This window comes from Fundulus heteroclitus, unplaced genomic scaffold, assembly GCF_011125445.2.
Source record: "Fundulus heteroclitus isolate FHET01 unplaced genomic scaffold, MU-UCD_Fhet_4.1 scaffold_68, whole genome shotgun sequence".
Lineage (NCBI taxonomy): Eukaryota > Metazoa > Chordata > Actinopteri > Cyprinodontiformes > Fundulidae > Fundulus > Fundulus heteroclitus.
Window position 1 is genome coordinate 642,386 of NW_023397121.1, and position 22,904 is coordinate 665,289.

At 45.3% G+C, this 22,904-nt stretch overlaps 1 long non-coding RNA gene across 2 annotated transcripts in view; it reads left to right on the top strand.

Moving 5' to 3' along the window:
• The first annotated feature begins 14,267 nt into the window (after nt 1–14,267).
• LOC118561605 overlaps nt 14,268–22,904 on the top strand; it is a 39,766-nt gene continuing 31,129 nt past the window's right edge. For both annotated transcript variants that reach the window (XR_004930163.1, XR_004930164.1), the window contains exons 1-2: nt 14,268–14,374; nt 22,024–22,122. This is a non-coding gene — a long non-coding RNA (uncharacterized LOC118561605). The remainder of the gene's footprint in view (nt 14,375–22,023; nt 22,123–22,904) is intronic.

Here is a 22,904-nt window from a genome sequence, read left to right on the forward strand (position 1 = left end):
CTGAAACAGTTACAAAAGTTCTGTTCCTAAATAAAAACAATTAAACCTAAAACCAGAAATTTCTAAATTGACTTTTGTTTGATCAGGAGATACATCAGAATCACACATCAAAAGCAGACTGAAAGCCATTGGAAGAGGCAAACTTAATACTCCCAGGAATAGATGATTTTAAAGTATACAGAGTCTGCCCCAACAATCACTCAATTCCCAATACATTAAAACAACACATATCTTCTTTGTCAAATAAGTCCATGACGTAAAAGAAAACCCAACACAATGACTGATGGTAAAGGAATAGATCGGCTACAAAGCATTTTAATAAGTAAAACATGACACTTAAATATGATTTAATTGATTCTCTTCTCTTACTAAACATGAGTTTGATGAAAACTTTGTGACAATGTTGCATTTACTAATTTTTGGAAGTGTGATCCATAAGTATAAGTGACAAGGCTGTTACAGTTTCACCAGCAGATGTCACTAGTGAGTAATGAATGAAGCATCGAGTAATGAACCTATTTCCAAAGCAAAGTGTTGGAAAGCTTCATTGCTTCGTGAGGCTTCATTTGCCCATCACTAAGCCGTAGCACTGGAACGCTGGAGCAGCAGGAGAATCAGCAGCACAGCAGGGAGAACCCTTGGAGGTGCAGACAGGCGCAGGAACTCTGGCAGACTGACGTGGACGAATCTCAGACTGAGGGGCATCAGATGACTGAAGACGGACCGGCGGCAAGGAGCTGACTGGGGGAGGCTTTTATAGAGAGGCTGGCAGGTGGAATGAATCTGGGTTGATTGAAGGCTGAACAGGTGTAGATGATTAGTGGAGGGAGACAGAGCAAGGCAGGAGGAGGAAGGTTTCAAGAAGCTAGCGAGCACTATCCTTTAAGCTCATGGGTTTTTTACTAAGTAAAACCTTAAAACAGTAAAAGCATCCAAAGTAATAAGGAAGTGGGGGTCACCTGACGGGTAAAAAGTGCTGGGTCCACTTAGGGTGTTCACCGCCGACAGGTGTGGTAGGTCTTAACAAAATCAAGATGCAGATATTAGTCTGTGTGAGTGGGCTTCTGGTAAACCTTAGTTTGAGACTCCCATCTTCCTGAATTTGCACCGCACAGTCCAGAAAGGACAACCTGCTGTTCCTGGTCATTTAATACTTGCAGCTCTCGTCTGTAAGGCACCAGATCTGGTGCAGTCAGTGTTTATCATGCCAGCAGGTCATGACTTGGTGGTGAAAGTTACATATATTTTTTCAGGTGGTCTAAGGGAGAACTGCCTCAGATGTTAGAAGCCGTGCTTTGCACCTGTTGGAGAAGTAGGAGAGTCTAGAAGGATAAAGCTGCCAATCAGCAGCTGGAACATGGAGTGATGAAGCTGTGAGTATAATTAGTTCACATTTAAATTCTGGTGACATAACTAAAGCAAAAACATTACTAGATTATTTATTAATATTAAGCTTATTTTTTAGCTTAAACTACACTACTATTTCATTTCTCCTCTACCTACCATTAGTGAACTGTTTCTGAATCACTGCCGACCAATACCAGTTGATCTTTGATGTCCGCAAGTCTCAACACATCCACATAAAATGTCTGCCAGGTTTTCAACATGGTTATTCCAGGAGAATTTCATGTTTTCCCAAAGAGGAAAACAGACGATCAATTTCATCAATACTCCAGAATTCTGGTACCAAGCAGCGAGGAGGAGGAGGAGGAGAGCAGCTTCACTTCCTCCTTCTGAGACGAGCTCCGTAGTCGTGGTTCGTCATCAGACGTAGCGTCATCCCCAGAGAAATAGGAAGTGAAGAGCACTTTGTGTCAGCTTCACAGCAGAGGAGCTTCCTGACAGTGGCTCCACTGCTACATGTAGGCCTGCTGATGGACCTGATGTGGATCCTGCTGCTGCTGCTGGTTCTGCTCCCTTCACAGGCTCAGAGGGTGGAGGAGGTCACAGCAGGGCTGGGTCAGAATGTGACTTTAACCTGCTCCATCAACCATCATGATATCTACTGGTTCATGGAGATCCACAACCAGTTCAAAATAGGAATTGGAAATATCTTTTCTTTGAAAACTCCTACCTACGACTCTCCTGACTTCAAGACCAAATTTCTAATAGCTGGAAAGACGCTGGAGATTAAAAACGTCTCTGCAGAGGACATCAGACAGTACTTCTGTGGGAGGAAGGAGAACGACAGGACTGGTGATGTGGACACCTTCATGCTGATATCAGGTGACTACCAAGGCTGAAGCAGCGGTCCACAGGTTCTGTTGCTGGTTCCTCACTGAGGTCTAAAGCTTGATGGTCAGAATCTAGTAAAGTTCTGTGTCTGCAGAGTAAATCTAGTAATTGTCCCTGAAGAAGCTGAGCTGAGATGATGGGGTCAGCAGTAGAGGTCCAGGGAGATGATGGGGTCAGCAGTAGAGGTCCATGAAGATGATGGGGTCAGCAGTAGAGGTCCAGGGAGATGATGGGGTCAGCAGTAGAGGTCCAGGGAGATGATGGGGTCAGCAGTAGAGGTCCAGGGAGATGATGGGGTCAGCAGTAGAGGTCCAGGAAGATGATGGAGTCAGCAGTAGAGTTCCAGGGAGATGATTGCTGGTTGAATGACGGGTTCAGGTCAGAACCGTTCTATACGTGCTAAAGGGACTTCTAGAAGTTAGAGACACGTTGTCCAAGCTACCAGCGTCTGAGGAGAAGCCAGGTGTCCTGGAATGATTCCCACGTCTACTTGGAGGTGTTTCAGGATCCATAGGAGGCTGATGAGAGCCAGGTGATGGTCTCCAGATCAGGTCACCACAGAACCAGTTTCCCCGCTGCAGAGAGGTTAACATAGTGTCTACTTTAGGTGGCTCCACAGAAGCTCACGTCTCCCCGTTAAACCCTGACTTGCTTCAACAGGAGCAGCTCTGCTTCTCTTTGTCTCAGACCTCTGTGACCTTCTTCATTTTCAGCATGGGTTGCTCCATCCACCCCATCCAGCCCCAGCAGCCCCACCCTGTCCACCACGTCCACCACGTCCAGAACCCCAGCAGACTGGCTCACAGAACCAGCCGTTGTGGGTTCCTTGGCCCTGAATGCCGTCCTGATTGTTTCTCTTCTTGGTAAGCAGGTTTCTCAGCGCTGCAGCTTGGAGGATTTTATTCTTCTAACATTTCTGCTTGCTAGAAAAGACCAGCTAGTTTCCTTTTCCAGGACATCTCCTTTAGTTGTTGCTGCACAATCCTGACAGAAGCTTCTAGTAATTAGTATAGATGTGATCAGAAACTTTGACGTTTAGACTGCAGGAAGCACAAAGTTTACACGTCTGCTGATGGCCACAGGCAGAAATGATGACATTTGCTGCTAAACTGCAGTAGGACTTCTGCATTTAAATTCAAGAATACTAAACACTATTTCCATCATGTCCTGATAGTGCTTTATTTTTAATATTTGGATGAAAATGAACAGAAAATGTAAAAGTAATGTTCCGCAAAAGGTGTGGTCGGATCTCCAACCTGTGAATGCTACGTAGCATTAAATGTTATGTAGCATTCATTGTTAGATAGCATTCCCTGGTTGGACATCAAGTGTGGTAGTTCCTCCAGTTCCCAAAGGTGTGTCTAACCTTCTTGAGGTGTTTGTTAGACACGTGTTTTGTTTAAATGTGAAGTGACTGATCAGATGTTGATCTGCAGGTCTGATTTTTGCCTGCATGAAGAGGAAAGGCTGCTGCTGCTGCAGAGCCAAGGACTCTGCAGACTACAGCCTAAACCACCAGGAGATGCAGAATCCACAGGTAACAAACCACCATCATGACTGAAGCTGTTCACTGTTCAAGGTGCTAAAACCAAAGCCACCACTGCTGCTGCTGCTGCTGCTGCTGCTGGGCTTGATGGTCACAGCAGAACAGCAGCTAGGCTTTAGTTTTAGCAGAGAGGTCTGAGTCTTTAATGTCACCATGGAGGAACATTGACCCGCTCTGCTGAATGGAGTTAATTCAGACACCATGGAGGGTTCTCCAGCAGGAACGGCCTGTTGAAGGTCCCACCACATGTCAGCAGGTTCTGCTCTGGGAACCTTTGGCCCAGTCTCTCCTTCTGATTGGTGAATCCAGACCTCTGAGGCCTGCAGAGCTCTAGATGTTGTCCTGGATGACCTCTGGGAGTAATTATGGTCGGTCAGCCTCTCCTGGGAAGGTTCTCCATTGTTCCATGTGTTCTCCATGTGTGGATGGTGGTTCTCCCTGTTCTTCAGACTCTTCCTCCAGCCCATTAGCTGCAGTTCCTGCTCCTCTCTCTGCTCCTGCAGCACCAGCAGTAGTGTTGCTCTTACTCTCTGCTGATGTCTCCTGTGTTTGGTTCCAGAACAAGATCATCCAGCTGTCTCCCACTGGGGTTCTTTCAGAGTGCATTTACTCCTACAAAGCTCAGCATCCTGGCTACATGTGGCCTCAGTACTGACTCACACCTGGACAGGTAGACCACACCAACGTCTCTGGAGGTTCTGGACAGAAGTCAACTTCCGAAGAAAAGCTCTTCTAAATCTGAGGGAGCTCAAGGACTACTAGACTGTGGAGAACCCTCAGAGACCTGCTGACCATGTAGTTCATGAAGCTGCAGAAGGTCCTGGTTGTGAATGTGGACCTGTTTAAACTCAGACATGAACTGTAGAGAGTCTATCCAGACCTGGAGTCACACCAGGGAAGGAGTCTGGGACCAGAAGATGGTCTGAACTGCTGTAAATGTGCTCTGTCTTCTCTACCATAGAAAGTACTGCTAGGTCAATGTGAGCTTCTGAGCTTTCTGTGTCTTTGCTCTGTCTCCTCTAACATAGAAAGTACTGCTAGGTCAATGTGAGCTTCTGAGCTTTCTGTGTCTCTGCTCTGTCTTCTCTAAGCCCCAGTGGGTGGAGGCAGATGAGCGTTCACACTGAGCCTGGTTCTGGTTCTGCTGGAGGTTCTCCTTCCTGTTAAAGGGGAGTTTTCCTCTCCACTGTCGCTTCATGCATGCTCAGTATGAGGGATTGCTGCAAAGCCATCAACAATGCAGACGACTGTCCACTGTGGCTCTACGCTCTTTCAGGAGGAGTGAATGCTGCTTGGAGAGACTTCATGCAACCTGCTGGGTTTCCTTAGAGAGGAAACTTTCTGACCACCCTGGAGGATCTGATGGAATTTGATTTTGGAAAGAGCCTTGATATGACATGTTGGGAATTGGCGCTATTTAAATAAAATTGAATTGAATTGAATGTGGACCTGTTTAAACTCAGATTTGAACTCTAGAGGGTTTAGCCAGACCTGGAGTTACACCAGTGAAGGAGTCTGGGAACAGAAGATTATGTGTGTAGTACTTACGGTTCCCAAAATATGAGGTGCTATTCAAGGCAAAGTTTTGCCATTGTATTCCAATTAGACAGAAACAGTGCCAAAGTGTGTGCGTGAATTACACAGACAGGTGTGAGTGAGTTTCCATAACAACGGAACTCTGCTGGCCAGAGGTAACTAGAGGCTAGGGACAGGCTCCATTGGCTTAGCATGGCACCTTTCGATGCCCACTGCAGTGGCTGTGATGAACGTAGGAATATGATATTTGAAAAATCCCCTTCTCTTAATTTTTTTTTAATTTTCTGGTGATTACCACGCGTCTCTCACTTTTCTGGCCTTTTTGGATTTCACAAATTTTCCAATTGGCCCTTGGACTCCAACAGGACCTGGCAGGATACCCAGACACGACCCACCTGGTCTTTACAGCACCACCCACCTGTGGGAAATGGCACTACCCGTCATTTTGGTCAAATATTGAGTTCTGGGCCCATATTTGGTGAGGCTGTGTTGCTAATGGAAGCCAATCTGACCCATGACCTTTGGTGACCTTTGGTGACTTTTAGTATTTTCTCCCATTTTGAGACACTTCCCAGTAGAGGATTTGAACCAAACTAAAAGAGTACCATCACCTGGTGATACTGAACGCAACCACGTTAGTGGCAAACAGTTAGCATGTTGCTAACCGGACATAGCCCTAGGAAGGTCCTACCAACTTCCGCTTAGCCAGGATTGTCCTACCTTTACAGAGAAAGCTCCCCAATAAATCTGGGCATCATTGCATAAAGCATGTCCAAATTATGATGAGTCAAATATCCATTTTAACCCCATATTGCCCATGCTACGTGCTGCAGAAATGCTCCAGAGACACCAAAATCACGCAATCCACTAAGTCCCCCACATGATAAAGGTAATGAGGAATTAGAGGGCTGCAGCTTTGAGTGAGTTTCCATGACAACGAAACTCTGCATGCCAGAGGCTCCTAGGAGGTCAGGGACATGCTCCATTGGCTTAGCATGGCACCTTTCGATGGCCACTGCAGGGGCTGTGATGAACGTAGGAATCTGATATTTGCACCGTTACTTCCTGGTAATATTATTTACGGTACGGTATGTACCTGTTCTAAATTTCTTCTGAAATTTTCCAGTGATATTTATTATTCACTATTTTTTAATTGAAAAGGATTAATAAATATTGGTTTCATCATAGCTGTTTTTCATATCTTGTAAATGTTGCTAAAAGCCAAAGGAGATGATGCGCTCTGCATTCCCTGTAGCAAGACTTTATGATGTAAGAACATTTCCTTTATTGCACTCACCAGATGCTGTGTTAGCCTGATGAGAGCAGAAAAAAAGATGTTCTCATTGTCTAAATGTTCAAATGCTTCAAAAGCAGATTCCAGTCCAGCCAACATTTAAGTACATTTTCCACCCATGGCTGAACAATTGCGCTGTCGCTCACATGGGTGAACCTTTACCTATCTCTATCACAGCCATCTAAGAGCTAACAGCAGAGGTTTCAGTGATGCATACCATCATTGCTAGGTGCAATGAGAACAAGTCAAGCTGCAGAGCAGAACCACAGCTTGAGGTTGGTGTGCAGCCACCTCTCTGTCTGGTTCTGGAAACAAAACGCTGACCTCAAACATATGTCACAAACATTTCATCAAAACTATCTAAGCTAGTTTGTTTTCTCCATTTTGTGAGTAATTAATGGTAACTTCCTGTTTACTGCCTGACTACCAGCCCCCACCACTGTAAAAGCTCTGTGGTTAAACCAGTAGAAAGGGGTTTTTGTTGATGGTGTCTGTAGGAGAGCAGTATCTTTGTCTTCCCACCATCTGACCACATGGCAGCCATGTCACAACACCTTTGTCCTCCAAACAGCTAAAATTCAACCTGTAACACCTCTGCAGGCTGAGACAACAACTCTTCTCCATTTCTGCACCTGTCAGGTTTTAATGAAACAACAGCTGCCAGTGCTGGACCATGCATACTCTCAATGTACGCTGATGATCTGATAAGCTTGGCAAAGATCGTGGTCTGGAGACAGTCCAGGTCAATGTCCAGAAAAACAGGAAGTCAACGAGGTGTCCAACAGGGACACGGCGAGACATCCAGAGACTTGAAGCTGATCTGAAATGTGGTGAGGCAAAGAGGAATGGTGGAAGCTAACTCAAACAAGGCATTCAGATAATCTTGCACCGACTGACTGAGAAGCTTCCGTATGTAACGGCAGATGACCGGCTGAACTGAAGGCTAATTAGGTGTCAGTGCAGAAGTTTGATAAACATCATTTAGGTCAAACTGCCCTTGGCAGCCAGCAAGGGGAGTACAAGTTAGAAGACAGGAAATATCTGGATGGAGACCTCTAACACTTAGTTTAAGCATACAAATGTAACACCAGTGTTTGCTGGTGTAAGTTTTTTTTGTAAGTGCAAACATACTTGGCGATTAAACTTGATTCTGATTCTGCTACAAAGCCCGTTTTGTTTGAAAACCCAGATTTTATGGAAGAGGACTGTCAAAATATAACAGCAGGTTTTTTTTTAGGAAACAAACGTATTCAGTGGCAGACAGTTACTGGATGTGTGGTGACGACATGCTAGCGAACACTTTACCTCTTCAGTGGGTAGGGCTCTGTGCATTAGTACGAATGAAACTACCGATAACCTTAGTGTATGAAGGGGTAAAAGAATTAGCTCAGATTGAAATAGGTAAAACTAGGTCTCGTCGGAGTCTGGGCGATTACGGACTAAACGAAGGAGCTTATTTAAATCTTATTGGTCAGCCAAGAGGAATTCCAGATGAATTTAAAGCACAGCATGAAATTAAAGCAGGTTTTGAGTCTATTTTACTTTGGGTTACCATTAATAAAAATGTTGAATGGATAAATTACGTTTACTATAATCAGCAAAGGATGATAAATTTCACGGTTGAAGGATTTATTGCAATGGGAGATCAACTACATGAAACAAGTAGAATGGTAATGCAGAACAGACAAGCTTCAGATTGGCTTTTAGCAAGTAAGGGAGGTGTTTGTCACATGTTTGGTAATCAGTGCTGTACATATATTCCCATGAACACAGCTCCTAAAGGTTCGTTTAGGGCAGTAATGGTTAAACTTATGAAACATAAAGAAGTAAAAGAGAATGCTGGTAGAAACAACTGGTCGTGGAAAAGTCTGGAAGAAATTTTAGGAGAATGGGGAGTTTTAGCCACCAAAACAGGAATAATTTTGGTGATAACGCTGACCCCCGGCCGCCTGGACACGTCCAGGGACTCATGCGTATGCTAAAGACTCATGCCAAATGGAAAGGAGCCCCGTGATCGGGACGAACTCTTTTGTTTTGCTACGTGTCCATGGAATCATTCAAACCATGCACACGAACTGAAGAAGACTAACAATATTAACCTTGTTTAAATTACTCAATCTATGAATAAATAAATGCAATATAATACAACAAAGCATTAGGTAGATAAGGAAGCACAGGTGGCCGGTTAGTTTAAACCATCATAACATTATATTCTAACATCCGTTTTTTTAACACTCCGCGTCAGTATTATTAGCGAGATAATTTGCATATATATATATATATATGTAATCCATGTATTTGATATGTTGTTTGTTGTTGTTTGTATGTGTAACATTCTATTATGTTATGTTATATTGTATTATGCTTATGTACTCTTGTGACTGACAAGTACCGGATTTCATTGCGAGTAGCATGGCTGATTTCCAATTGATGCTGGTCGGTCAGGTGGCTGGCTGGCGGATGCTCGATGGAGAACAAAGGTCCATGGAAGAGTTTTTCCCTGAGAACAGTACATGAATAAGTGCCAACAACGGGTTTTTTTCGCTTCCATATCAAATTGGATTGATGCCAATGTGAAAGCAATGACTGTTTTGCATACTTATACTCCCTCTCTGTCTCTCTCAGTCCTTTCCTCTCTCCCTCTCAGTCTCAGTCTCTCTCAGTCTGTGATTCAGTCTCTCTCTCTCTCTCTCTCTCTCTCTCTCTCTCTCTCTCTCTCTATCTCTCTCTTTCTTTCTCTTTCTCTCTCTCTCTCTATCTCTCTATTATTGGAAATATGTTATTGATTGTAATCCGCACTCATTACATGTCATTTTTGACCAGCACTTGTGTGGATACCTTGTGTATGTTATCCATTGGTTGTGTAAGCAATTACATTTTTTACATGTTTGTTATTATTATAGCTAAGCTTGATTAGTGTGGAGTCAGATTTTCTCTTTATACCATGTTTAGTTTATGTAGAGGTCTCTTTAGGAATGTCACGTTATTAATGTGAAAGGGAGGATATGCAGAAGTTTGATAAACATCATTGAGGTCAAACTGCCCTTGGCAGCCAGCGAGTACAAGCTTGAAGAGAGGAAACATCTGGATGGAGACCTCTAACACTGTTTATCTGTAGTGTCCCAAAGATATGTCAAGTAGCGAGTTTAATCGGTCTGTTTTTGTGCTTTGAGCTAAACGTTTACCAGAAGTGAAGTCCAGCCTGCCAAAAAGCTGGACACATGTGGACGCTATTAGTTTGCAATACACAACAAGGGATACACACAGATTCTCATTGTAACGCATACACATATGGGGCCTATAAAAGGCCTGTTCACTGTATTGTAATCAGAACTTTTTGCTCACACCCGTTTGTACGTGTAAGTTGAAATAAAAGAAGTTCTCGTTGACAAGGCAGAGAACCTCATCTCTCCGAGTCTTCTTTCTTTTTAAGATTCAATAGTTAAATAATCTCCCACATCAGCAGATGAGAGTAAGAATCAGTCAGACAGCCAGAATCAGAAAAATAACGTAATGTAATGTGATTACCTTAGTTAAGTGGGATAGTGAAAAAACAGACTTTTTGATTATATTCTAATGTAGTGAATATCACTGTATATTCAACAAGAAACATGAAAACCATCAACTATCACTATTGATTCAAAAGTGGCATTACCATGTGGAAATGCCACATTGTAACACAGTAAGCACTAACCGCTCTACCTTTAATCTTGAACTTTTCCAGCCACATTGACCTAAATTCAGATTAATCTATAAAAGCAGCCTGTTGAACTTCTCCACCATGACAGCCAGAAATGCATTAATAGACTGCTGAGGAGTTAAAGACCAAAGATTAGCAACATACTATTATAGCATTGTGCTTTTAAAACTACTTTGTGTCCAGATCCACTGCAGGACCAGTTTTATGTCTGAGTAACCTGTCCACTAGAGGGTGCACTGATTCTTCCACAGGTTCTGCTTCAGCCTGAAACAGGAAAAATCTGCATTTACTGTTTGTATCAGACTATTTTGTCAACTCTGTAAAACAACAATTTAAAGCTGTTCTGCTCCCTGGGTGCTGTGATAGCTGCCCACTGCTCCCTGAGGGATGGGTTAGATGCAGAAGACAAAATTTAGAACAGAACCTTTAAATTTTCAGTTTACAGGAAGTACTTCCACAGACTCCATGGGAGATGCTGGAAGTCAGACCGTCCATGATGAAGCCTTGCTTCATCCTGCGTCAGTGGACAGCCCCAAAGAGTACCAGGTAAACAACTCAGCAGACACAGGTGGTTCAGATTGGAAGGAGGAGCAGCCATCACACCTGACCCATACCACCACCTGTCCTGACTCTGTGCCGCCCCCTAAGGGCCAGAAGAGTCACACAGGTGGTCCACACCAACCTAAGCCCCCACCACATGTCAGAGTTCACACCTGGGAAAACTCTCACTTAGATCAGGAACATTCTTCCTTACATCGTCAAAGGTTAGTTAACAGACCTCCATCAGTTCATGAACATCACCAGTTTGACTTCCCAGGTGGTCCAGGTCCACCTCATAATTACGGTTTCCGTATTCTCCAACTTCAGTCCCTTGCTCTGGACATAGAACATTTCAACCCAGATAATCATGATTCCAACATTCATAATTATCTGCAGGAAGTCGAATGGTGTCTTTTTGACCTGCCATCTCCCTCATCTTATGAGAAACTAAAGCTTATTTGGAAAACAATATTCTGTATTCTAACCCTACCAGGGAGCAGGCTTCTATAACTCTTTTTGCTTTTGCCATTCTTTAAAAAGAAAATGAAACACCCAGAGATTATTACTATCGCTTAAGGAACGTTTATTTTCAGGGATGTAATTCTCCAGGTCTTGAAGAGGACCCACTTTTTAAGACTTTGTTCCTCCATAATCTACAAGAGAGTGTAGAATATGATGTGACCATGCATTGCAGGGAAAATACATTTTAATGCAAGACATGCGCAGAAATTCTCAGTTTCTTTGGAAGACTTGTTGGCCTTTTGCTAGAAAACAAAGCAAGCTTAGAATTTAAAACCTTCAAACAGGAAACAGGCCTAAGGAAAGGTATAAATGCATCAAACCGAAAGAGGTGGAAACAGGCTGCCACAAAAACCTAAGCAGCCACATAAATATCAACCTTATCACAATGCAAAACCAAAACGTAACATTGGTAAAAGGTGAAGCCATTCCCAAGAAATGATCACAAAGGAAAACTATGAAAGTATCTGCAGAGATTTTCTCACAGTTTGTCACGTGTTTAACAAAATTAAATGAGCTGATTAAATCAAAAAGCAACCCTGAAATTTATCATGCCTCAGCGTATGATAAGGTTGAACATTATTTATAACATGGTTTACTCTGTTTTAACCCTTTTGTGTGTATGTCTACGTATATATTTTGACTGGGGTCAGTCGTCTGTCAGACTTGCCTCAGTCCTGCCAGAGAAACCTTCAAACTATAATGAATTATTTATAGTTAGGGTCAGTTATCTGCCAAGCCTGCCTCAGTCCCTCCCAGAGACCAGCTTCTGATTGAATTGAACCTTGAATGAACTGTCTTTTTGTCCACAGGACAAAAAGACAGTTCATTCAAAACGGGGTGTCTGCCTGACGGACCAAAACTGGGAGTTGGTTCCACAGGAGAGGAGCCTGATAGCTAAAGGATCTGCCTCCCATTCTACTTTTAGAGACTCTAGGAACCACCAGCAGACCTGCAGTCTGAGAGCGAAGTGCTCTGTTAGGAACATACGGGGTAATCAGAGCTCTGATATATGATGGAGCTTGATTATTAAGGGCTTTATACGTTAGAAGAAGAATTTTAAATTCTATTCTTGATTTAACAGGAAGCCAATGAAGGGAAGCTAAAATTGGAGAAATATGATCCCTCTTGTTGATTTTCATCAGAACTCTTGCTGCAGCATTTTGGATCAGCTGAAGGCTTTGAACTGCATTTTGTGGAATTCCTGATAGTAAAGAATTACAATAGTCCAGCCTTGAAGTAACAAATGCATGGACCAGTTTTTCAGCATCACCCCTGGACAGAATGTTTCTAATTTTGGCGATATTCCGGAGGTGAAAAAAGGAAACTCTGGAAACCTGTTTAATATGGGATTTAAATGACATGTCTTGGTCAAAAATAACACCAAGATGTTTTACTTTATTACCAGAGGCCAAGATAATGCCATCCAGATTAAGTTTATTTTTTCAGGACTCTGGCCCAAAGATTACAACTTCTGTCTTGTCAGAATTTAAGTGCAGGAAATTTAAAGTCCTCCAGCTTTTGATGTCATCAAGACATGACTGCAGTCAAAGTAATTGACCGGATCTATCCATCATTTATCAGATCTAAATATACATAAATACCCTGCTGACCTCAGCAGGAGAACCAGTCCTGCTGGATCCTGGTGTGGATCGGGTAATTCAGGGTGTCCAGACCAGAGTTGTCAAGTCAAACATACTCCAGGACCAAAAGTTAAAAAATAACCACCAATTCCATCTCTTTGTTTTACCAGCTCCATGAACAATGAGCATGTAATATTTAAAATAAAGAAAGTAGTGAACTTTTCTCCAGGAAAGACGCCCATGCGGTTCTTCTGGGTCTGTTTTTTTTTCTCTATTCTCAGCGATACCAGCAGAATTTGGGTCAACCTTTCTCTAAAACACTGGCTATGTTTAGCAAAGTTTAATAAGGCATAACAGCAGGTTTTGGTTAAAAAAAAGTTAATTCTATCAAAAGTAATTGGGTGGAAGTGGTTTACTATAAAATGAAAAAGTCAAACCTCTGGTTATTAAAGACACTTTGTGTTGTTCCTGAACTGGAACAAGAATCTTATCCGTCGTAATCATTTTGCCTAAAATGAAAAATAAAAAGTCTGCATCTTCATCAGCCACCTGGGCTGAAGGGCCAAATCTTCACAGAATCAGTCCAGGGGCCTCACATGGTCCCGGGTCCAGTTTGCTGAAGTGTCACTGCAGGAACTCCACCTGGTCCTCAGTGGTTAGTTTGGCCCCCACCTTATGTGGATTCTTACCAGACCAGAGGCAGACTTTGGGGCCCCAGCCAAACGTTCGTGAGGGGCCCTGATTGTGAAAGGTTCTGAGGGGGACAGAACCCGTCCCTCCCCAGGTCCAGTTCTCCCTGCTGTTCTCAGACTTCCTCTCCTCCAGACTATGCTAGCAGTCTTTCTTTGGTCCTGGCTCCTCTCTACTGGCTGCTGATCGTTCTAGTGTCAGCTTTAATATATTTAAAGTGTCTCAGGATCTAAATGTGAATCCAGAACCGAGGTAGAACTTTCTGTCTCTGGGTTCTCACTGGTTCTGTTGCTCTGTTTCATCTCTGTTGTTTTACCCATGCATGTTCAGCATTTTAACAACTCTTGTGTTTCATTGAGCTCCTTAATAAATCAGAGCAGCAGAGAAACGGTGCAGCTGCTGTTGTTGTCCACTAGAGGGAGACATCCCACCTGTCTTCAGAGTCCAGCTCTGCTCTCAGGGTCTCTGAAGTCCTGATGAGCCCAGAGCTGCAGGCCCAGAGCTGCAGGCTGAGGCTCCACAGGGTTCACTAGAACAACCTGAGGACCCATCCTGGTGGAACCGGAACCTTCAGGGCGGAGCCATCCTAGTGGGCGGAGCCTAAATGTGACCTACCGGTTCTTCCTGTTGCCTCTGACAGTCTGTCATGGATCAGGAAGAGAGAGCAGTCTGCTGGAGCCAAGCTGGAGGACTGAGGGTTCTGGTTCTGATCCATAGCCTCTGCTTCAAAGGTTGGTGTCCAGAACTTCATGGATCTTTAAGTCTGAACATGTTCTGTTAATGTTTCACTGTCTCTGGTTGGATTTCAAGCTTCAGTTCTGGGGTTAAAACTGAAAGTTGTTGGATTGTTGAATGTTTGGCTTGAATGGGACTGAACTCAGCATCAGAACCAAACAAGCGGGTCCAGACAGATGGTGTTCTGGACCTGTCCTCGGTTACTGGGTTTGCCTGCTGTGTGATTTATACCCAGGTCAGCTGACCCAGCAGACCCTCAGCTGCCAGTCAGCTGTAGGGTCAGAGTCTCCGGCTTCCTGCAGAACGGTCCAGAACTCTGCTTTGCTGCCAGCTGACTGGTTCTGAAGCTCCAGTACCGACCCAAATGCAGCTGGTTTCTGTGTTTAGTTTGTCTTTAATTCAGGATTTTAAGATGAAACAATAATTCATTCTAGAAAATGACCTGAAGGAGATCTGGGACAGATTTTGTTTGGTTCTGTTGGGTTTCTGGGCTTTGAGGAGCAGTTCAGCCAGAACCGGTCCCAGAGGCATTAAATGAGGGAATAAAGAACTGTTTCTGTCTGGATAATTTATCTGATCTAGAGAGAAACATGGGTTCTGAACGTTGAACCCAAACCGTGACAGAACCGCCGTGCTTTCTGTTTCACTTCTTCTTGGGTGTCGGTTCGTCTGACGGGTCAGAACACGCCGTGTTAGGAGGGCTGAGTGGAACGTCTGCTTTCATCTGAACATCTGGGGCTGTTTCTCTGATAACTGCAGGAGCACGCCACACTTTTCAGATGTTTTCTCACATATTTTCCCTCCAAGCTGCTTTGATCCCTTCTATAGAAAGTGTCTTAGTTCACCTGTGGACTGAAAGTGTCTCCTTTACTGATTCACTGCTGCCCTCCCTCATCCATCCATCATCCATCTGTTCATCCATCGTCTAGACCCCCTCCTCCATGCTGGGTCACATGATGTGAGCTTCCTCTGTGGACTGTTGCTGAATTCTGATATTTCTAAACTAAAACTGTTTTTATTGACGACATTTAATGAAACTGGAACCTGGTGGACCTAACACCCAGAGACTGTAGCTGTGAGCCAGAAATAGGAGGTTCTGTCATCAGGACCCGTCTGGAAGGTGGAGACATGGTGATGAGGTCCAGATGAAGAGCTGCTGTGTAGGAAGGTCCAGTAGAACCTATGGACTGGTAGACATCAGAACCAGAGGAAGGTCCAGCAGAACCTATGGACTGGTAGACATCAGAACCAGAGGAAGGTCCAGTAGAACCTATGGACTGGTAGACATCAGAACCAGAGGAAGGTCCAGCAGAACCTATGGACTGGTAGACATCAGAACCAGAGGAAGGTCCAGTAGAACCTATGGACTGGTAGACATCAGAACCAGAGGAAGGTCCAGCAGAACCTATGGACTGGTAGACATCAGAACCAGAGGAAGGTCCAGTAGAACCTATGGACTGGTAGACATCAGAACCAGAGGAAGGTCCAGTAGAACCTATGGACTGGTAGCCATCAGAACCAGAGGAAGGTCCAGTAGAACCTATGGACTGGTAGACATCAGAACCAGAGGAAGGTCCAGTAGAACCTATGGACTGGTAGCCATCAGAACCAGAGGAAGGTCCAGTAGAACCTATGGACTGGTAGACATCAGAACCAGAGGAAGGTCCAGTAGAACCTATGGACTGGTAGCCATCAGAACCAGAGGAAGGTCCAGTAGAACCTGTGGACAGGTAGACATCAGAACCAGAGGAAGGTCCAGTAGAACCTATGGACTGGTAGCCATCAGAACCAGAGGAAGGTCCAGTAGAACCTATGGACTGGTAGACATCAGAACCAGAGGAAGGTCCAGTAGAACCTATGGACTGGTAGACATCAGAACCAGAAGAAGGTCCAGTAGAACCTATGGACTGGTAGCCATCAGAACCAGAAGAAGGTCCAGTAGAACCTATGGACTGGTAGCCATCAGAACCAGAGGAAGGTCCAGTAGAACCTATGGACTGGTAGACATCAGAACCAGAGGAAGGTCCAGTAGAACCTATGGACTGGTAGACATCAGAACCAGAAGAAGGTCCAGTAGAACCTATGGACTGGTAGACATCAGAACCAGAAGAAGGTCCAGTAGAACCTATGGACTGGTAGCCATCAGAACCAGAGGAAGGTCCAGTAGAACCTATGGACTGGTAGACATCAGATCCAGAGGAAGGTCCAGCAGAACCTATGGACTGGTAGACATCAGAACCAGAGGAAGGTCCAGTAGAACCTATGGACTGGTAGCCATCAGAACCAGAGGAAGGTCCAGTAGAACCTATGGATTGGTAGACATCAGATCCAGAGGAAGGTCCAGTAGAACCTATGGACTGGTAGACATCAGATCCAGAGGAAGGTCCAGCAGAACCTATGGACTGGTAGCCATCAGAACCAGAGGAAGGTCCAGTAGAACCTATGGTTTGGTAGCCATCAGAACCAGAGGAAGGTCCAGTAGAACCTATGGACTGGTAGACATCAGAACCAGAGGAAGGTCCAGTAGAACCTATGGACTGGTAGCCATCAGAACCAGAGGAAGGTCCAGTAGAACCTATGGACTGGTAGCCATCAGAACCAGAGGAAGGTCCAGTAGAACCTATGGACTGGTAGACATCAGAACCAGAGGAAGGTCCAGTAGAACCTATGGACTGGTAGCCTTCAGAACCAGAGGAAGGTCCAGTAGAACCTATGGACTGGTAGACATCAGAACCAGAAGAAGGTCCAGTAGAACCTATGGACTGGTAGCCATCAGAACCAGAGGAAGGTCCAGTAGAACCTATGGACTGGTAGACATCAGAACCAGAGGAAGGTCCAGTAGAACCTATGTACTGGTAGACATCAGAACCAGAGGAAGGTCCAGTAGAACCTATGGTTTGGTAGCCATCAGAACCAGAGGAAGGTCCAGTAGAACCTATGGACTGGTAGCCATCAGAACCAGAGGGAGGTCCAGTAGAACCTATGGACTGGTAGACATCAGAACCAGAGGAAGGTCCAGTAGAACCTTTGGACTGGTAGACATCAGAACCAGAGGAAGGTCCAGTAGAACCTATGGACTGGTAGACATCAGAACCAGAGGAAGGTCCAGTAGAACCTATGGACTGGTAGACATCAGAACCAGAGGAAGGTCCAGTAGAACCTATGGACTGGTAGACATCAGAACCAGAGGAAGGTCCAGTAGAACCTATGGACTGGTAGACATCAGAACCAGAGGAAGGTCCAGTAGAACCTATGGACTGGTAGACATCAGAACCAGAGGAAGGTCCAGTAGAACCTATGGACTGGTAGACATCAGAACCAGAGGAAGGTCCAGTAGAACCTATGGACTGGTAGCCATCAGAACCAGAAGAAGGTCCAGTAGAACCTATGGACTGGTAGACATCAGAACCAGAGGAAGGTCCAGTAGAACCTATGGACTGGTAGACATCAGAACCAGAGGAAGGTCCAGTAGAACCTATATACTGGTAGACATCAGATCCAGAGGAAGGTCCAGCAGAACCTATGGACTGGTAGCCATCAGAACCAGAGGAAGGTCCAGTAGAACCTATGGACTGGTAGCCATCAGAACCAGAGGAAGGTCCAGTAGAACCTATATACTGGTAGACATCAGAACCAGAGGAAGGTCCAGTAGAACCTATGGACTGGTAGCCATCAGAACCAGAGGAAGGTCCAGTAGAACCTATATACTGGTAGACATCAGATCCAGAGGAAGGTCCAGCAGAACCTATGGACTGGTAGCCATCAGAACCAGAGGAAGGTCCAGTAGAACCTATGGACTGGTAGACATCAGAACCAGAGGAAGGTCCAGTAGAACCTATATACTGGTAGACATCAGAACCAGAGGAAGGTCCAGTAGAACCTATGGACTGGTAGACATCAGATCCAGAGGAAGGTCCAGCAGAACCTATGGACTGGTAGCCATCAGAACCAGAGGAAGGTCCAGTAGAACCTATGGACTGGTAGCCATCAGAACCAGAGGAAGGTCCAGTAGAACCTATGGACTGGTAGCCATCAGAACCAGAGGAAGGTCCAGTAGAACCTATGGACTGGTAGCCATCAGAACCAGAGGAAGGTCCAGCAGAACCTATGGACTGGTAGACATCAGAACCAGAGGAAGGTCCAGTAGAACCTATGGACTGGTAGCCATCAGAACCAGAGGAAGGTCCAGTAGAACCTATGGACTGGTAGACATCAGAACCAGAGGGAGGTCCAGTAGAACCTATGGACTGGTAGACATCAGATCCAGAGGAAGGTCCAGCAGAACCTATGGACTGGTAGACATCAGAACCAGAGGAAGGTCCAGTAGAACCTATGTACTGGTAGACATCAGAACCAGAGGAAGGTCCAGTAGAACCTATGGTTTGGTAGCCATCAGAACCAGAGGAAGGTCCAGTAGAACCTATGGACTGGTAGCCATCAGAACCAGAGGGAGGTCCAGTAGAACCTATGGACTGGTAGACATCAGAACCAGAGGAAGGTCCAGTAGAACCTATGGACTGGTAGACATCAGAACCAGAGGAAGGTCCAGTAGAACCTATGGACTGGTAGACATCAGAACCAGAGGAAGGTCCAGTAGAACCTATGGACTGGTAGACATCAGAACCAGAGGAAGGTCCAGTAGAACCTATGGACTGGTAGACATCAGAACCAGAGGAAGGTCCAGTAGAACCTATGGACTGGTAGACATCAGAACCAGAGGAAGGTCCAGTAGAACCTATGGACTGGTAGACATCAGAACCAGAGGAAGGTCCAGTAGAACCTATGGACTGGTAGACATCAGAACCAGAGGAAGGTCCAGTAGAACCTATGGACTGGTAGACATCAGAACCAGAGGAAGGTCCAGTAGAACCTATGGACTGGTAGACATCAGAACCAGAGGAAGGTCCAGTAGAACCTATGGACTGGTAGCCATCAGTGCTGGAGAACCAGAGTGCTGCGGTCAGAAAGAGACTCTGAGGAGACAGCAGTTTGTTTCTGTACCGTTCTGGTCCAGAGAAGAAGGAACATGCAGGTTGTTGTCAGTGGTTCTGGATCAGTACCTCAGCCCTGCTGACGGTGGAAGTGACGATGTCAGAGAGGCAGCGGGTCTCCTGTCTAAGCCCAGAACTCAGCCTGTTCCCTCTGATAGGAACAGTGTACAGAGGTAGAACAGCAGGAACAGTCCAGTGGTTCCAGGAAGGTTCCAGGAAGGTTCCAGGAAGGTACCGGGAAGGTTCCAGGAAGGTTCCAGGAAGTTACCAGGAAGGTACCAGGAAGTTACCAGGAAGGTACCAGGAAGGTACCAGGAAGGTACCAGGAAGGTACCAGGAAGGTACTAGGAAGGTTCCAGGAAGGTACCAGGAAGGTTCCAGGAAGGTACCAGGAAGGTATCAGGAAGGTTCCAGGGTCCAGGAAGGTTCCAGGAAGGTACCAGGAAGGTACCAGGAAGGTTCCAGGAAGGTTCCAGGAAGGTTCCAGGGTTCAGGAAGATGGAGAACTGCTTCAGAATCCAGAGTGTCATCTAAAATAGTCCTGAGGTGTCAGTCAGAACCAACCTCTCACTGTTCTGGCCTTTCATTAAAGGGACTTTCAACTTGTGAGGCTTTCTCCTAAAATCAGTGAGCGCAGAACGTTCCCCGGGTTCCACTGCTTCCTCAGAGACAACTCTGCCTTCTCTGGGAGTGTAGAGGGAGAGATTTAGCTAAGATCTGACTCCTCCCACCCTGGACCATGGATGTCTTCAGACCAGGAAGGAGCCAATCATCAGTGACTTTATGATGATGTGACGGTAAATCAGGCCCAGGGGAAGCAGTGGGGGGGGGGGGGGTGTTCTTGGTTCTGCAGACAGTCTGAACACGTTGGCTTCATGTTGGTGATAAACTCTGAGAGTGGAAGCTCTTTCTCCAGCTGAAGTAAAGCTGAAGTGGTTTCAGACCTGCTGGGCTTTCACCATGACTCTAACCAACCAGAACCAGCCAGCAGCGGTTTAAAGACCCGTCAGGTTCTACCTTCAGCTCAGAAATCACTAGAGAACAGACGATTCTTCTGCCTGGTTGTTGGTCCAAATCCAGCAACATGTTTCTGTCAGAGATCCAGTCCAGACATGTTGAAGACACCCAGAGCAGATCTGAACCTGCTGGACGATAACATCGTATAAACTGGTTGTTCTTCCTGGCAGCCTGATAGGTCCACGATCATCTGATTAGATCTGCATTATCTCCTCATCTCTGAGCCTGAGACCTTCCTTCTGCTTTCAGTTCCACTTCTCATCCAGCCTGAACCCACACAGGAGGATCTTCTTCCTCTTTGCTTCCAGTCAGACATCACGGCGTCTACAGCTGCCTCAGACATTGATGTGTTTACTGATGTGTTTCTGGGTTTTCTCCACGGAGCGTAAGGGAAGAAGCACTTTATTTTGAAAGCTTTGTTCCCTTCTTGTGTCGTCATCGTGTCCTTTAATGACCTTTGTTCCCTTCTTGTGTCGTCATCGTGTCCTTTAATGACCTTTGTTCCTGCGGTGCGTGGCGCCTCAGTGAAGCAGCCTTAGTTTCAGTATAATGACGGTAAAGTTCTACTCTAACATAAAGCAGGTGTGGACTGGCTGCAGTAGACCAGGTTCTACCGTTCCTGCTGTCTCTCTGGAGACGTTCCCTCTCACTGTCACTCTGTTGGCACAGCAAACAGAGGTCAGCCCGGCTGCAGAGCAAACTTTGTTCTGTCAACATCCATTAAACCATCAAACGTGGCTAAAACCATGAGCTACGGAGTCCTTCACACCTTCACACGGTCTGAGCCAATCAGCTGCTGGATCAGCAGGTCTGATGGGGCCCAACAGGAAGTGATGCAGGAACAGGAAGCGTCTCACCTGGTTTGGACCCCAGCTCATCTGTCAGAGCGGTCCAGATGGTCCCACAGAGAGCTCGGTTCAGTCCAGCTCAGCATCATCAACTCTAGACCATCAACTCAGAACCAGGGAGGACGACCAGAGAGCAGTCTAGAACCAGCAGAACTGAGGTTCTGGGCCAGGGTTCTGCAGGCCCTAGTGTCTGTTTTAGCACACCTGAGTCCAGAACCCGGTCATGACCAGGACTTTGTAGAACTGGACCGCATGCTAAGGTACTCTGCTTCAGACCCGATGGATCAGAACCAGAACATCAGGAGGGGTTCAGTCACTGGGTTCTAGTCAGACTAAGAGTAGACAGACAGGAACCAGCGACCCGACTGAGGCGGATTCGCCTGACTGCTTCCTCTGTCATGAGTCAGCTGCAGGTCAAACAGGATGTTCCAGCTGGTACCAGCCAGCCAGAACCAGCTGGTTCCAGCCAACCAGGACCAGCTGGTTCCAGCCAGCCAGAACCAGCTGGTTCCAGCCAACCAGAACCAGCTGGTTCTGGCTGGCTGGGACCAGCTGGTTCCAGCAGGAACTGGAAGTCCAGCTGTTGATAGTCTACAGATCAGCTGCTGCCTTTGTTCAGGATACGACTACTTCCTGGAGCAGGCTGGGTGTAAACAAATATATTTAAATACAGGATTCAAATCTGTGGGACCTCGTTACCATGGTTACAGTGTAGGCATGTTGTTACGAGCTCAGGAGAACCAGAACCGGACCGTTGAGTTATCAGTCTGTCCTTATATCTGTCCTCAGTGAGCTGCTGGTTCTGAGAGGACCATGGTGGACATCAGTGGACTTTGGACCAGAAGCTCAGGAGGACCAGAACCGAAGCTTCACTGTGAAGAAACTCTGGTAAATTTAATTATTATTCAGGTTGAAATGAGCATTCTGTAGTTGTGCTGCAGAGAAACTGTCTTTCTGCTGGATCTTGATGTTTAGACTTTATTCATATTTTAATCTGATGCATGCTGATGTAAACAGGAGTGCAATAGGGCAACCAAAGGTAAGTTCACCTATGGAGCCTCTGAGTGTGAATGAAACACAATAAGACAGGAAATGAGCTCAAAATGTCTTCATTAAGTTATTATTAGGACTGAAGTTATTGAAGCATATATAATAAGCAGATATTCCATAACATTAGAGTAAACAATCTTAAAAGTGAATGTGGACAAAGCTGAAAGCCATCTGTAGCTGGTAGCGTAAAGTTTTCCTTAAGACCAAAGGTAGGTGAATGGATTGCTGTCAGTAACGGTGAACTGAGCACCATAAAGATAATCATATAATATATATATATATATATATATATATATATATATATATATATATATATATATATATAGATATAGATATATATATATAGATAGATAGATAGATATGTTTTATGGTGAAAAGTAGCCTAGAGGAAGACTTAAAGCAGCTAGATAGTCATGGAGAAAGCCGCCGTTAGCAGCAACTGCTGGATCAAACATCAGCTCAGAAAACCAAATGTTCAATACTCGAAGGTCAACGAGCGTCAGAACCAAGCATCAGAACCGAGCTACGAGAACATGCGCATTCATTTCAGGACCAACCTGGAACAGATCATCCACCAAGAGAACATGAACAAGAAGTTCTGCACAGTAAGTTTGTCTTTT